Genomic DNA, 17,378 nt, shown 5'->3' with positions numbered 1-17,378 from the left:
ACCAGCCTGACCAACATGGAGAATCCGCATCTGTACTAAAAATACAAAAATTAGCCGGGCGTGGTGGCGGGCACCACCAGCTTGGGAGGCTTAGGCAGGAGAATCGCTTGAACCCAGGAGGCAGAGATTGCAGTGATTGGGGATCGCCCCACTGTACTCTAGCCTAGTGACAGAGTAAGACTCCATCTCAAAAAAAAAAAAAAAAAAAGAAAGAAAGAAAGAAAGAAAAAGAGAGGCTTCTACCTAAGACTAACAGGAAAATTAGGAAGCATAGATCTATAATTTTAGTGTAGATATGATAATAGCATTATACTTAACAATAACATCACCAACTTCACCCACTTACTGACCACTGATTAGGATAAATAGTAGCACCTGCTTTATAGGAGAGCATGAAGATTTTATGTGATAAATTTCTAAAATGCTTACAGAAATACATATCATAAAGTAAGCCCTCAATAAAAGTCAGTTTTGAACTACAGGTAGAAAGTGTATTTTACACCATGGAATACTATGCAGCCATCAAAAAGGATGAGTTTGTGTCCTTTGTAGGGACATGGATGCAGCTGGAAACCATCATTCTTAGCAAACTATCACAAGAACAGAAAACCAAACACCGCATGTTCTCACTCATAGGTGGGAACTGAACAATGAGATCACTCGGACTCAGGAAGGGGAACATCACACACCGGGGCCTATCATGGGGAGGGGGGAGGGGGGAAGGGGGAGGGGGGAGGGGGGAGGGATTGCATTGGGAGTTATACCTGATGTAAATGACGAGTTGATGGGTGCAGCACAGCAACAAGGCACAAGTATACATATGTAACAAACCTGCACGTTATGCACATGTACCCTATAACTTAAAGTATAATAATAATAAATAAATTTAAAAAAAAAAAAAAAAAAAAAAAAGAACTATGTTTAAAGCAAATAACCTCACCTAGTAGTGAGTGATTTAAATAAACAAATACTTCTGTTTTCCTCATGCAACAAGAGCCCCAGAAGTAAGCAGTCTAGGACTGGAATTGCAGCACAACAATACTGTCAGGCACTAAGACTTCTCATAACTTCCTGTTTTCCTATCCTTCTTTTCTATCTATCAGCCTCATGACTACAAGATTGCTGGTACAGGCCAGGTGCGGTGGCTCACACCTGTAATCCTAGCACTTTGGGAGGCCGAGGCAGGCGGATGACCTGAGGTCAAGAGTTCGAGACCATCCTGGCCTATGTGGCGAAAGCCTGTCTCTACTAAGAATACAAAAATTAGCCAGGTGTAGTGGCGTGTGCCTGTAATCCCAGCTACTCAGGGGGCTGAGGCAGGAGAATTGCTTGAACCTCAGAGGCAGAGGTTGCAGTGCGCCGAGATCTTGCCATTGCACTTGAGCGTGGGTGACAGAGGGAGACTCCCGCTAAAAAAAAAAAAAAAAAATTGCTGGTACACATCCAGGCATTGCATCTGCATTCCAGGAGGAAAGAAGGGAGATCAAAAGCTTTATGTTTTTGGAACCGTGCCTTTTGATTTGCGACGAGAGCTCTCCCCACTGAATTCTCACTGATCAGAAATATGTTGTACAGCTAATGCTAATTGCAAAGGAGGCTGGGAGATGAAGGATTCTTAGTTGAACACAGTGCTATGCCTAACAAAATGCTGACAAAGGAGGAGAAGCAATAGACATTGCATAGGTCACCAGCAGTGTCTTTCATAGGAGGTATAAATAATTTTAATGTACACTAATAAATTAAAATATTGTAAGAAATGGAATAGCTGTCAAAGAAACATATTTATATGTAAATATATGCATATATATTTCCTTGATTCAAAATGATGGAAGATTTGCTTTTTAATTCTTTGAGAATATATTTCTATTGTTTTTTAAAAGGTTCCAGAGGATGCAAAAAGATAAGAAATATCTCTTTGTATTTCAAAAATGGCAAAACCTTGCTACCTTACAAAACTTGCTCAAAGAAAAATAAAACACAGGCCAAACTTATTTATTCATAGAGATAAAAATGCTAAATAAATAAAAGTAAATACATCTCAGCATGAAAATTAACAATAACAAGCTGTGATTAAGGATTTATTTCTGGAATTAAGGAATGGTTAAATAATTGGATATCTATTTATATAATTCATCTCATCAGCAGATAAAATGTGAAAAATGATTTTTTTTCCACAAAAATTCCTAGTGACTCCTAATTAAAGATTCTTCTCTAATATTATAAAGCATGTCCAAAACCAGCAATGGCCACCTTTTTAGTCAGTGACATTTCTATTAAAGTCAAGAACAAGACAATAAGGCCTACACTATCACCATTGTTCTTTTATCCTTAAAATAAGTGAGTTTGAGGACAGAGGCAAAAATCATCAGTTGTCAATGATATGCTTAGGTATCTGAAAATTTCCATAGACTATGGAATAAGCCTACGATAGCATATTAGCTAGTCATGCAGAAATATATAAACTTTAATAAGAAATCAGTAGTTTGAAAGCACGATAAACACAAAATCCCAATTCATTAGCAAATATAACCTAGGCATTAACCTGACAAATACAAATAGATGTAGAATCTGTTCAGGAAACATTTTAAACTTCCCAGAATAATGTAACGGAAGACTTGAACAGACATGGAAGCCATCTATGTTGTTCATAGGCAAGACCTAACATTAGAAAAATAATACTTTTTCCTAATTAGCCTATAAATCTAATGTGTTTTAATTAAATTCTATTGGGATTTCTTTTAAAAACTTGACAGACTATTCTTGAACTCATAGGAAGAACAAACAGATAAGAATAGTAAAGATAATTTTGATTAAAAAGGGTACTAAGGCACTCTTTGGCCTCCTAGAAATTAAACATGTGAGGGTTCTAATAATTAAAATAATAAGATAACAATACAGGAACAGACATATTTTCAATAGAAAGAGAAGTCCATAAGGAAACCTAATTATGATGAAAAGTTTATCTTAGGATAGAAATTGATTTTGTGTTTTATCACTGAAGAAAGGATACTTCTTTAAAATGGTATTGGAAAAAAAAAAAACATAAGGAAAATATAATATTCCAACCCTATTTCAGATCTTATCCCAAAAGAAAATTCAGATGTATTAAAGTCTTAATGTAAGAAATGAAACTACAAAATGACGAAAAGCAAGTATAAAGAAGCTTTTACATGATTTTGGGATGGAAGATTAGTTTACTTTTTGTCCTGCAGGTACTAACCCAGTAGGTTTCAAATACATGTGTTACTCCTTATATTTGCAAATATGTGGGCAAGACAGGAAACAGGGGGGGGGGGCAGATACTATCACAGTGATGGGCGGTGTTGTTACTGGTATTTAGTTAGTGGGTGCCGCTGGGGATGCAAAAATCCTTCATGGCATGGGACATTCCCACATAGTAAGGAGCTGTCCAGCCCCAGATGCCAAAAGCAACCACACTGAGAATCACATGTTGTGGAACATTAAGAACTATTTTGAAAGGTCATTATTAATCATGAAGTGGTCCAATAACTAATATTTCCTGTCTGAGGTTTTCTCCCTCTTCTTTTTTAATGGCAAAATGCCTATACATGACTAAGACATCTGAATAATGGCTTTTCTGTCCTCTTCTACATACCAGCTTTCACAATTTGTCAAATGTAGGCAACTAGCTTTTAAAAATATAATGAAGAACCTATTGGTGGTGGTGTAAATTGGAGGCATTTGTAAAGAGAGAAGATCTCTGGACAAGCTCGCATTCGCTATGCCTCATTTCCTCTTCTTTATTGTGTGGATAAGGGGAAATGGTGTTTATTGGGAGAGGACCGAAGAAGTTATATTATTTCCAGTTTACACGATTACTGTAAAAGCTTATCTCAGACAGTCTTATCTTAGGACATTCCACGAGTCTCACTCTAGGGGATGTCATATGCCAATATTTCTTGGTGTTCTTCTGATTGAAATGCCTTTTAAAAAACTTGTTTGAATACCTCAAAATAGGCATGGCTGTTAAAAAGAGAGAGTTGAGTTCTGATAGCTAACATATAAAAGTTTAGTGTATGATAAAAATATTGTATCAGAATTTTCAAAGGGAAAGGGACACTTTGGCTGCAACAAAGAAGGCCACTTCTCAGAAGCGATTCTCCCTCTTTTTCAGAGCTCTCTGTTAACTCAGCAATGGTAACATTGATTTCATACCTTATTATACAGTTATATAAATAATCGAAAAGAACAGAATGCCTGACTGGCTTAAATGAGTACAGGTTTATTTATTTATTTTTTCTCACATAGCAAGAAGTCTAGAGGAAGACAGTTGAGGGCTGGTGCAGGAGCTCAACAGTCTAAAAACTGGGTTCTTTCTGTTTCCTCTGCCATTCCTAGGACACTGATTTTAATTCACATTCTGGTTACCCCACAGTTGCTGCAGCTCCTGGTGGTGTAACATCGTTCCAGGCAGGAAGAAAGTAAATGGTGAGCAACCCCCTGGACCTGAGTGTGTTAGTGCCAACTATTGGAGGGTGAGGTCCGTTTCTTTCTGGAAGCAAGGAGAAGAGGGAGAAGGAAAAGAAGGAAGAAGGGAGAAAGAAGAATGATGAGAAGCCAACCAGCCAGGAAAGCTAGAGGTGGTAAGATCACTGTACTTCTTAAACTTTGACGTGCATGCAGATCACTCAGGGTTTTGTTAAAATGAAGATTGTGATTCAGTAGGTCTGGAGTATCTGCATGTCTAAGGAGGTCCTCCATGATGCTAATGCTGCTGGTCTGTGGTTTGTGCTTTGAGCCTGATAAAGTCTCTTGAGAGTGGAGTTACTTCAATATAAAACAATTCTAGTTTCTTTTTAAAAGTCTCAATTCAATTTTTAATATGTTCAGTGGTGAAATTGGGATATTCTACTTTATTTCAAGTTCTTCCTCCCAGTACTTGAGTGACCTTGTTGTTGGGCCTGCAGCTGGCTGTCTCATTCTTATGGGGCTTTTGTGCAGGATACTCTTCCATCCTCTGCATCATGGGAAATCTCTGATTTGCAGTTCGTTCAACTTGGCTTCTTTATTTCCCCACACATTCACTTTTCTGCATAAAATCATCTTTTGATCTTGTGGCCACTGAGGTTGGCCATCTTTTGTCTGGGCATTTAGGTGAAACTGAGAGTGTATTTTGTTAGCATTGTTAGCCTCCAGGTTCTTTCTGCTGCATTTCTGCCTTCCAGGAGGATCTACTTAGGGAAGACCTAAGACATCCCCAGCCTTGCTCTGTTTCTTGAGTGGATCTCATTGGGTCCATAGGAGAAACCTCACACATTCTTTGCCCAGACACATTCTGTAACACTAGGCTATTTCCAATGGAGGAATGTCTCTTTTGTCCACTATCAGGGTAGATAACATGTTATTCATTCTCACACTAGATTTCTCAGGCCTGCGTCAGACCCTTGCCCACTGTGCAGCCCAGTCTCCAAATGGCCCTACTAATTTTTCTTTTTTTTCTGGCTAAAGATAAGGAGTAAACACACTTAACCCTCTCCCTTTGGAGCAGGTACATGCATAGCTCTCTTCGAGAAAACTCTCTCAGTTCAAATGTAACCACATTCTTGAATGTTTTAGACTTCTGTATCTTGGTTTCCAACCATAGCTTTGCAAGTTCTGCCTAGAGGATCTGCTAATGGATTTTGGAATGCCCCAGTGGTTGTCACATTGTAAATATGCAGTTGTGCAAGCAGTGCATTGCAGAATTCTAGGGGTGCCATTCACCTCCAAGTCACTGCAGATTTGTACAGTGATGATTTTTTCTTAATTGCACTTTATGCAGTTAAGAAAAAGGAAAGGTTACCTTTTTCATAATGCACAAAATCCCCTTTTAATCTACTGGCAGCTAATTTTGGTAATAGCTGTGTCAGGGTCATCAGAGAAACTGAGAAGTCCCTCATTATTAGGAATGTTTTAAATTACTTTATAAAATGTTATGAGGACTTGTATATATTTGATTCCATATTATTATCCCTTGAATACCCAGTGCAATTTTATCTTGTTAATTTTTAAATCATTCATTTGCTTCTTTGGGAGTTTTTAAATTTAATTTTTGAAAAGTAAATATGAAACAGAGGGATTCAAATTTTGGTTGTTCTTTGCATTCAGATATTCTGCAATCAGTAAGTTGAGTTCCTTTAGTTGCTTTATGTTTCTTATCAATATTTCAAAGCACTTGTTTCCACAAATTTTAATTTTCATACAATTTCTTATTCTTGCATATAACTTCAAAAACTTTGCTTTTTGGCTTTGTTTTTTTGGCTCTTACATCAATTACAAATTTTTAAAATTCATTACCTTATTTTAAAGGTTGATGCCTGCCTATCCAACTCCATTCCCATCTGGCCTAGAACATTTAAATTGGCTGTCAGATTTTTTTTTATTTTGCTATTGTATTTATTTATTTATTTTTAAATTTACTTTAAGTTCTGGGATACATGTTCACAACATGCAGGTTTGTTATGTGTGCCATGGTGGTTTGCGGCACCTATCAACCTATCATCTAGGTTTTAAGCCCCGCATGCATTAGCTATTTATCTTCACGTTCTCCTTCTCCTCTCCCCCCACCCCCTAACTGGCCCCAGTGTGTGTTGTTCCCCTCCCTGTGTCCGTGTGTTCTCATTGTTCAACTCTCACTTATGAGTGAGAACATGTGGTGTTTGGTTTTCTGTTTTCTGTGTTAGTTTGTGGAGAATGATGGCTTCCAGCTTCATCCATGTCCCTGCAAAGGGCATGATCTCATTTCTTTCTATGGCTGCATAGTAGTCCACGGTGTTTATGTACCATTTTCTTTATTTGGTCTATTGTTGATGGGCATTTGGGTTGGTTCTATGTCTTTGCTATTGTAAACAGTGCTGCAATAAACATACGTGTGCATGTGTCTTTATAGTAGAATGATTTATATTCCTTTGGGTATATACCCAGTAATGGGATTGCTGGATCAAATGGTATTTCTGGCTCTAGATCCTTGAGGAATCGCCACACTGTCTTCCACAATGGTTGAACTAATTTACATTCCCACCAACAGTGTAAAAGCATTCCTATTTCTCTACAGTGTCGCCACCATCTATTGTTTCGTGACTTTTTCATAATCACCATGCTGACTGGTGTGAGATGGTATCTCATGGTGGTTTTGATTTGCATTTCTCTAATGATCGGTGGTGTTGAACTTTTTTTCATATGTTTCTTGGCCACATAAATGTCTTCTTTTGGGAAGTGTCTGTGCATATCCTTTGCCCACTTTTTGATGGGGTTGTTTGTTTAAGTTCCCTGTAGATTCTGGATGTTAGACCTTTGTCAGATGGGTAAGTTGCAAAATTTTTCTCCCATTCTGTAGGTTGTCTGTTAATTCTGATGATAGATTCTTTTGCTGTGCAGAAGCTTTTTAGTTTAATTAGATCGCGTTTGTCAATTTTGACTTTTGTTGTGATTGCTTTTGCTGTTTTTTTCATGAAATTCTTGCCTATGCCTATTTCCTGAATGGTATTGCCTAGGATTTTTATGGTTTTTGAGTTTTACATTTAAATCTTTAATCCATCTTGAGTTAATTTTTGTATAAGGTGTAAGGAAGGGGTCCAGTTTCAGTTTTCTGCATATGAGTAGCCAGTTTTCCCAGCACCTTATTAAGTAGGAAATCCTTTTCCCATTCCTTGTTTTTGTCAGGTTTGTCAAAGATCAGATGGCTGTAGATGTGTGGTGTTATTTCCGAAGTTTCTCTTCTGTTCCATTGATCCATATGTCTGTTTTGGTACTAGTACCATGCTGTTTTGGTTACTGTAGTCTTGTAGTATAGTTTTAAGTTAGGTAGCATGATGCCTCCAGCTTTGTTCTTTTTGCTTAGGATTGTCTTGGCTATATGGGCTGTTTTTTGGTTTCATATGAAATTTAAAGTAGTTTTTTCTAATTCTGTGAAGAATGTCAATGGTAGTTTGATGGGAATAGCATTGAATCTATAAATTACTTTGGACAGGATAGCCATTTTCATGATATGGATTATTCCTATTCATGAGGACAAAATGTTTTTCCATTTGTTTATGTCCTCTCTTATTTATTGAGCAGCGGTTTATAGTTCTCCTTGAAGAGGTCCTTCACATCCCATGTTAGCTGTATTCCTAGGTATTTTATTCTCTTTGTATCAATTGTGAATGGGAATTCATTCATGATTTGGCTCTCTGCTCTCTCAACATGCTTTGACTAGTGAGAGGCATCATGCTACCTAACTTAAAACTATACTACAGGGCTACAGTAATCAAAACACTATGGTGCTGGTGCCAAAACAGACATATAGATCAATGGAACAGAAGAGAAACTTCAGAAATAACACCACACATCTACAACCATCTGATCTTTGACAAACCTGACACAAACAAGGAATGGGAAAAGGATTTCCTACTTAATAATGGTGCTGGGAAAACTGGCTATCCATATGCAGAAAACTGAAACTGGACCCCTTCCTTACACCTTATACAAAAATTAACTCTACATCACTTATTGGTGTATAGGAATGCTTGTGATTTTTGCACATTGATTTTGTATCCTGAGAGTTTGCTGAAGTTGCTTATCAGCTTAAGGAGTTTTTGGGCTAAGATGATGGGGTTTTCTAAATATAGAAACATGTCATCTTCAAACAGAGACAATTTGCTGCTTTTCCTATTTGAATACCCTTTATTTCTTTCTCTTGCCTGATTGCCCTGGCCAGAACTTCCAATACTATGTTGAATAGGAGTGGTGAGAGAGGGCATCCTTGTCTTGTACTGGTTGTCAAAAGGAATGCTTTCCAGCTTTTGCTCATTCAGTATGATATTGGTTGTGGGGTTGTCATAAATAGCTTCTATTATTTTGTGATATGTTCCATCAATACCTAGTTTATTGAGAGTTTTTAACATAAAGGAATGTCAAATTTTATTGAAAGCCTTTTCTGCATCTGTTGAGATAATCATGTGGTTTTTAACATTGGTTCTGTTTATGTGATGGGTTATGTTTATAGATTTGCGTATGTTGAACCAGTCTTGTATCCCAGGGATGAAGCCAACTTGATCGTGGTGGATAAGCTTTTTGATGTGCTGCTGGATTCAGTTTGCCAGTATTTTGTTGAGGATTTTTGCATTGATGCTCATCAGGGATATTGGCCTGAAGTTTTCTTTTTTGGTTGTGTCTCTACCAGGTTTTGGTATCAAGATGATGCTGGCCTCATAAAATGAGGCTTTTTTGCCCTCTCTTCACCTTTTGCCATCACAGGGTGGAAAACTCCCTGGAATCATGCTAATGCTGCCATTTTCGGTACATGGGACCCTGAAGGAGCATATAGCTCTATTGCACGTGCACATGTTTCTCCTATCATAAATATTCATTCACCTCCTATAGCTCATCAAATATGTATATTTAGCCACCCCATTCAGCATAAATTCTTGTCCCCCTTTCTCCTCCCTCAAAATGTCTTTTCTGGCTTCTGGCCGGATGCTGTGCTTCCCAGCCCATCAGACAGCCTGGCCACCCTGCAGGGTGCACCCCTTTATGGGAAATACAGCTCTCCTTTCCAAATTAATATTGTATATGTGTTATATATATAAAATAATCTCCTTTCCAAATTAAATATACATATATATATCTCCAGTCTTCATCCTTTTGAATGAAATATGGAATGAGATTTGTCTATAGATTTATCTATATGCATACAGATTTATAATTGTATAAATTAGGCAAATAACATTTTATGAAAGCCTTTTTATAAGAGTTTATTTTTTCTTGAAATTTTCTGTAATAGACTTTTTTCCAGTCGTTTGGGGGGGTCTATGTCTATATTAGAACCTACAGGGAGATTTAAATTATTTAAATTATCCCAATTAAGGGGGATATTTTTGAGTCTCTTGATCTGATGATTTAATCTTGTCATTGCCCTTCATAACACTTGCAAAGCTTAGCAAGATCATGAAGAGAAATTGCATTTTATTCTAGAACCTGTGATAGAAATCTCTGGAGTTTATCTTTGTAATTTCTCATTTTTTCCCCTGTAAGAATCACCAATGCTCATTCCACTATCTATGAATAATTTTAGTTGACAATCAAAATATATTAACCCCCAGTGACCTGAGAGCAATGAAATCCACCATTTCCTATTCTGAAGACTGTTCGGCAAACACAGATTTAAATCTCTTTACACTTCAAAATTTTTTACCAACGAAAAGCTCAATGAAATTGCCTACAAATAATTTCTGGATAGTTTAACCTATGCTTTCTGAATTATATTGCATTTTATCCTGCTGATAGAAAGTATAGTAAATTTTCATTGTTTAAGACCTGATTTTAGAGCCGCTCATGAAGACAATTCTGTTCAGATTCAGTAATAAAAGTCAAACTTCCCTCCACTTTTGGCCAGAAGAGGGAAGCAGTTGACTGCATCTGAAGCATCTGTTCACGGATTCCAGCAAACTTTTGTACTTCAAATTAATTACCACTCAATAATGTAATAGTTAAAATAATGCACAGCTCTCAAATGTCACTTTGTGAAATTAAAGGAAATGTATCAGGTATGTATTTTCTTTTCATTCGTTTATGTCTTGAAATTACTTAGCTTCTTAGACTCTGTGTTTGTGAAATTTAACGAACACTGCTAACTGATAGTCAATCTCTGCTTTAAGTCAGAGCTTTACGATTGGATTAGAAAATCAATAACCAAACAACCAGAAGACCTGCCTTATTGGTCTCAACTTTTGCCTCTGAAATGAGAAAGTTATTTCCTAATTGTTCCACAGAGTTAAATACAAGCTCCTGGCAACATGGGATAATATATGTTTACCTCTACAATTGCTTATATTAATATTAGACTATTATTTTAATTTTTTCTTACTCAGGATATGATCACTCCCTTAAATAGCTCTTTTATTGTCTTGTTCTTGCCTTATCTCTGTTATTTTTGGTAATGTACCAGATGAACTTCAGGCTCATCTGAAATGTTTCCCTGAATTAGTTTGTGCTCCAAAGGCCATGTGGAGTAGAGCACGGAGGAAAAGTTTTCTGGATAATTCAATTAATAAAACACAAATGAAGCCCCTATCATGGAGTAAACATGAGAATTTAAATATTTCTGTGTTGGTAATTGTACACATTTCCTTTTTCATTTTGAGTTGATGCTAGCTCTGTTTATATAACCAGACACTTTATGATCAATGAATGCTAAGAACTCAGTCCACTTGCCATCAGGGTACGTTGTATTCATCTAGGCCTCACAGAAATAGGGTTACTAGACGATCCATAGTGAATTTGTCATTCACTGTTCTGTTACAGACCTTGTTTTAGTAACGTGATGCGGATACTCATTTTCTTCACTGTATTTTTTTATTCCTGAATATATTTAGTATTTAAATTTTTTCTTCATTTCACCCTGATTAAATTCTCATATTAGGAGCACTTTAGTAAAGGGCCTAAAATAAGAACATATACCCAAAGAAGTCTCAAAATAGCATTAGCGGCTGGGCGTGGTGGCTCATGCCTGTAATGCCAGCACGTTGCAAGGCTGAGACAGGTGAATCACCTGAGGTCAGGAGTTTGACACCAGCATGGGCAACATGGTGAAACCCCATCTCTTCTAAAAATACAAAAATTAACTGGTGTGGTGGCAGGTGCCTGTAATCCCAGCTACTTGGGAGGCTGGGGTAGGAGAATCACCTGAACCTGAGAGGCAGAAGTTGCAGCGAACCAAGATCATGCCACTGCACTCCAGCCTGGGTGATTTTTTTATTGTTTTAGAAGGTAAATTCTCATTTTCACACTGATTTATTTTTATAAAACAACTCCTTTTAAGGAACAAATATTCATTTCTAGTTGGAGCAGTATTTCTGAAACTTTAGCAGGTATCAGAATCATCTGGAGAGCTTGTGAAAACATTGATTAAAAAACCCAATCACAGAGCTTCTGGTTTGTTAGGTCTGGGGTGGGGCCCAAGCATTTACATTTGTAACAGGTTCCCAGGCAATGTTGATGTTGGTCTGGAGAACACACATTGAGAACCATTGGATTAGAAAAAATAATGTGTAATGAATGATTTGTACAGTCACAGCTACCTAAAAGTGAAAGCTTAGCTGTTACTATTACCTAAGATACTGAGTTTAGAATTGTTAATGAACAGTAAACAGTCCTTGAACGCCTACTATGAACTAGACACTGTGGTAGGTTTGAAGAGCTTATACCCTGGGTGAGGAGAAATGTGGGGTCACATGGGGACAAATAGGAGAAAAATCACCTATTCTTGGGGTTTATGGAGAACTTCTTGTAGGAGATGACTCCTGAGTTAAGTTTTGACATGAACAAATGTTACCTAGGTCAGTAGAAGCTGAACAATTCTTACAGACAGAGAGAATAACCCAAGAAACTAAGAAAAGGTTGAAACAGCAGTTTTTATTACAAAGATGAAAGCTTGAGTTATAGAAAATAGGCAGTGATGTAGTTTCGCTTTCAAGAAGGTAAATTTGAGGATAGAAGATAATAATATAGTTTTGTTTTTAGCAAATATTTGTGTGTTACCCAGTGTATGGAAGTGGTTTTATTGTGTGTGTTGTTTGTTTGTTGTTAAAAAGTGGCTTGGTTTGCATTTTGTTGGGATTTTCAACATTTTCTCATGGTAATTGATTAGAAAAAGGCAAAAATGGGGGGAAAATTTGTCAAGACTACTCATTTTAGTGATTTTAAATAATCTGTACTCTTAATGAATCTCAACTATGCTCAATATATTGTCATTTCTAAACTTTGAATTGATGTTATTTGGTGAGAATTATTTTACTTCAGCTAATGTGAAACTGCATATGTAGCTTAAAACAGAAATGGCACTTTAAAATAAAATTTCAATATCAAGTAATGCCAAATCATATTAATCAACTTGAGTATGTTAGGAACTAATTCTTTTTTGTGGAATTTTGAACTGCTTCATGGGCAATAGAGGAACTGCACATCACAGTTACCCCCCTCCCAAAAATATAATGCTTACTTCAAAAGAAAAACTGCCTTCTTCCTCAGATAGGAAAAAAAGATGGATAAATTAACAGGAACTAAAAGCAGAGGCACAACTACTATATAAACAAATAATACAAAAATGCATGAAACTGAAAAATGATCATGGCACCTAAAGTTAGCATTAGTCTCTTTTCTATGTATCAGGCTGACATATTAGAAAATAAAACATTTTATATATATATGATTTTCATATATATATATGAAGCACATATCTTGAATAACAAAGGCATCTCAATTTTGAAGTAAGAAATTTTTTTAGGTAAATCCAAAAAGCAAGAAAATGATTTAGAAATGATAAAATAGGTCTGTATTTCAAATAGAATATAAAGACATAGTGAACAGGAAGAAAATGAAGCGAAAAGAGTTCAGTATGATGAAAGAAAGTCTATTGCTGTAGTAGCTCAACAAGTCAGAATCCTCAGGAAGTGCACAGTCTTTGGTGTGTTAATATGTCTTCAAATGGAGGTGTTTAAATCATTTACTAAGATTTAATAGCTAAATATAGGCACAATAACAGTATATTTTATAACCTTTTTGGATCAAAGAATATTTGCACACTTATTTGTGGGTAGAATATGCTTAACTCTTAGCAATATAATGGTGCCATCTGACATTGCAAGAAGGGTAAATAGTAACACCCCAAAATTATGACAACTATTTTTAAAATGTAATTAATTTAATTAGAGCACCAGAAACAAAGACATTCTGGAAAAGGAGCAGCAGGAGAGAATTTCACTAACATCTTTCACAAATCTCGACTGTAATTTAGCGTTTAAATAATCCTTTTGTCAAAATAGTGAACTGGCTTTCTGCAAAGGACGTCTTTCTGCAAAGGGCGTCTTTGAACTGGTTTTTACTTGTGGAGCTGTTTTGTGTACTGAAGAGTATCCACTTGTCAAGATGCCATTCTGAAACCCAGATGAGTAGCTGAGAAGCTCATTTTGCTTGCCCTCGGGACAGCTAAGCTTTACATTTTTGATGACAATGGAATGCAGTAGTTTATGTCAGGTGTGTGTGTGTGTGTGTGTGTGTGTGCATGCATGCACGCACACGGGTGTTATTCTACAGCTTCTGTTTGAGGTTCACCTTACTTAATTACAAAGTAAGCGTGAAGCAGGGAACACCCTTTGCAACTAACCTTCACTTTTCATCTCAGAATTGTGCACTCTGCAAAAATCTGATCTTCTCTCCATTTTAGTTTTAAAAATAGTTTATATAAAAAATGAGAAGCAACAAAACAGAAATTTTAAAAATGTACACTAAGTTGCTTTGCCTGCTTCAAAGATAGAAATACTGTGTTTCTTATTTCTATTGCATTTTAGAATTTAGAAAAGCAGAAAGAATCCAGAAGGTCTTCTATGGCTGTTTTATTAAACTGTCAGTCTTGAGAAACTGATTCTATGTGTCTGTAAGTTTACTCAGAATTCCAGTGACAACAGGTTTACTTCTATAAAAAAGACATTATAGATGATTAAACTTAAAATACTTTTGAGATTATTATAATTAGAAATTCAACGTATGTAATTGAATAAAGCAGTAATTTCTTGAGTTATAGTATTAAGTAACATATTTTATAATATCTACGTAGCTAACAAAATATCTGTATCATAAACCTTGCCTATACATAACTCCGGTGGTTTGTTTCTGGGAATACAATCATAATAGGGAGAAAAATCAGTGTGTAATTGTGACAAAATAGCTTCAACCCAACCTTTAGTTGTATAATTTTGCTGAAGTTTCTGCATATGTATAGCAAAGGAATTGAACTATATCTCTAAAATTCAATTTCTAAAAATTCCATAATTAAATAAGTAAACAGATCCACAGGAGGGAAAACGCTGCAAAAATTCAGGAAATGTGATTATCTTTCTCCCTTCCTTCCTTCTTTTCCTTAGTTGTTTAGCTTATGAATCCCGCCTTTAATAAAAGTGAATAAATTATATTGATATAGCACATGAGAAACTTATGTTAAAAGCTTACAAGAAGAGATCGAGAATGGTAAAGATACAGTTCAAAGAAGTGATAAATGTCTGGGATCAGGAAATGATGTTCTGGTAAAGCTATTTGTTATATCAACAATAAGACTGAGATAGGAAGCTTTGAGCTGAAGGATGTGGGTAACGAGTGTCAGGGAGGCCCTGGAAAAAAAGCTCAAGTCAATGGTATTAGCTGAGCAATGGAGATTGAAAATTAGGTTTAAATATTTTGATGCACCCAGATCACAGCCATGCCAATGGGTACTGCATTTCAGGGACTCTTCCTTTGCCGGCAATTCAGTTTTCCTAAAACACCAATCTCACCAGGTAGACTTCCAAGAAGATAATTAATTTTCTGCTCATGCAGCAAAATGTGTAAGGGGAAAAAAGCAAACAGATTCCTGGTCATATAGAAACAAATAAGGCAGATGGGAAAGGCAATGTAGTATGGTAAAAAATTCACAGACCTGACATTGACTCTTACAAGATATTTCACATAGGGCAAGTTTTTTTTTTTCTTTTTAATCCTTTTTGTTGTCAATTTCCTCATGCATAAGATGGAGTTTATACCAATCCTCACATAGCAGTGATATGAGGATTAAACGAAGCAAGACTTGTAAAGCGTCTCACATAGTGCCTGGAAATAATGGGTGCTCTCCCTTCAGTTTTTCCTTTTTTCCCTTTTCACACTTTTTCTTTTTCTTGCTCCTGATGTTTTCCCCACTCTCTCACCAAGTAAGAAACAGAAGTTTCCAAGTAAAAGATCCTCTTAATATCCAAATGGCCTGTTGGGTGGCTCCTTAAGGTCTTAGAGTCCTAGAGGGGGATGTTTCTTCCTAAAATCCCTCAGAACACAGTTTCTAGTAGCTTGGACTCCTGAGCTGCTCTCCAGGGTGCTGCTGGGCATTTTTAAGATTCTCTCCTCAATGGGGAGTTGCTTTTATCTTCCTAGGGGCTCTAAAGTACTTCCTGGAATTAGAGCTTTTGTAGAGATATTTATTGGCAGTGACAGACAGAGCTCTTTATCTTTTCAAAGAGCAGCTCTACCAAGAAGGAATTGTTTGGCCATGTCTAGGAGTACAGGGGCAAATCTGGACATGATTTTTACTGCTTGAACTGCAAAGCTATTTGGGTTAACACTGAAATTAATTTGTTTTTCTGAGCTATATTGTAGGATTGCATTATATATAAAGTTTACTTTGAAACTTTCCAATGGCACCTCTTGGTTTAATCAAGATTGACATTTTTATTAATCCCAGTAAAGACTCTATCTAGGGTACTGCCTTAAAGTGTGTCTCAAAAATACCTGAGAAGTAGGACTCTATTTGGATTTAGCCATTGTGCCTGTTCAATTGTTCTTGCCTGAGAGTCAGGGGAACACAGGACGTTTTCACACCGTTTTAAAATCAGTTCAGTTTATGAGGGGTGATACTCATCGTGTACTTGTAGGCTAATGGGTATAAAATACAGATTCTACCCTCAAAAAGTGCAACCTTGAGATAGGGTGATGTTTCAGGTCCATCAGTGTGAAATTTAGGAAGTAGAACTGGTATGGTTTGGCTCTGTGTTCTCACTGAAATCTCATGTTGAATTGGAATCCCCAGTGTTGGGGAAGGGACCTGGTGGGAGGTGATTGGATCACAGGGACAGGTTCCGCCCTTGCTGTTCCCATGATAGTGAGTGAGTTCTCACCAAATCTGATGGTTTAAAAGTGTGTGACACTTCTCCCTTTGCTCTCTCTCTTTCTCCTGCCACCATGTGAAGGCATGCTTGCTTCTCCTTTCCTTTTTGCCATGATTGTAAGTTTCTTGAGGCCTCCCAGCCATGCTTCCCGTACAGTGTGTGGAACTGTGAGGCAATTAAACCTCTTTTCTTTATAAATTACCCAGTCTCAGGTAGTTCTTTGTAGCAGTGTGAGAATGGATGAATACAGAAAGAACTAAAGGGTTATTATTGACAAGCGAGCACTTTTAATGTTTTGCCTTGTGAAAATGTAGTAGTTCAGGTAAAACAAAACAAAAGAAGAAAAAGTTCAAGAGTACAGTTTGGTGCAAAAGTAATTGCAGTTTTTGCCATTGAAAGTAATGAAAATAGAAAATGTCCCTGATAAAGTTTACCAAATAGTAATAAATATGCTTTCCACAACATACTCTCACAATTTTATTGAAACAGTTTCTGGGACTCTGGGTAGTTTTCCAGACTCTGATTATGAGCACAGTAGTTACCACTGGCAGACGTGGGAGGAGCAGGCAGCTTGGCTCCGTCTCTGGGGAACATCGAAAGATTAATACAATGGGCAGTTCAAAATCCAGAGCTGGCTGAAGCCGTCAGGACTCGGCCTAAGTTTGTCACTTCAGAGTGGGCACCACATAACTGACTGACTTCCCAAGAACTGGG

This window comes from Macaca fascicularis, chromosome 4 (genome assembly GCF_037993035.2).
Source record: "Macaca fascicularis isolate 582-1 chromosome 4, T2T-MFA8v1.1".
NCBI classification, from domain to species: domain Eukaryota; kingdom Metazoa; phylum Chordata; class Mammalia; order Primates; family Cercopithecidae; genus Macaca; species Macaca fascicularis.
This window is presented reverse-complemented; position numbering follows the sequence as displayed.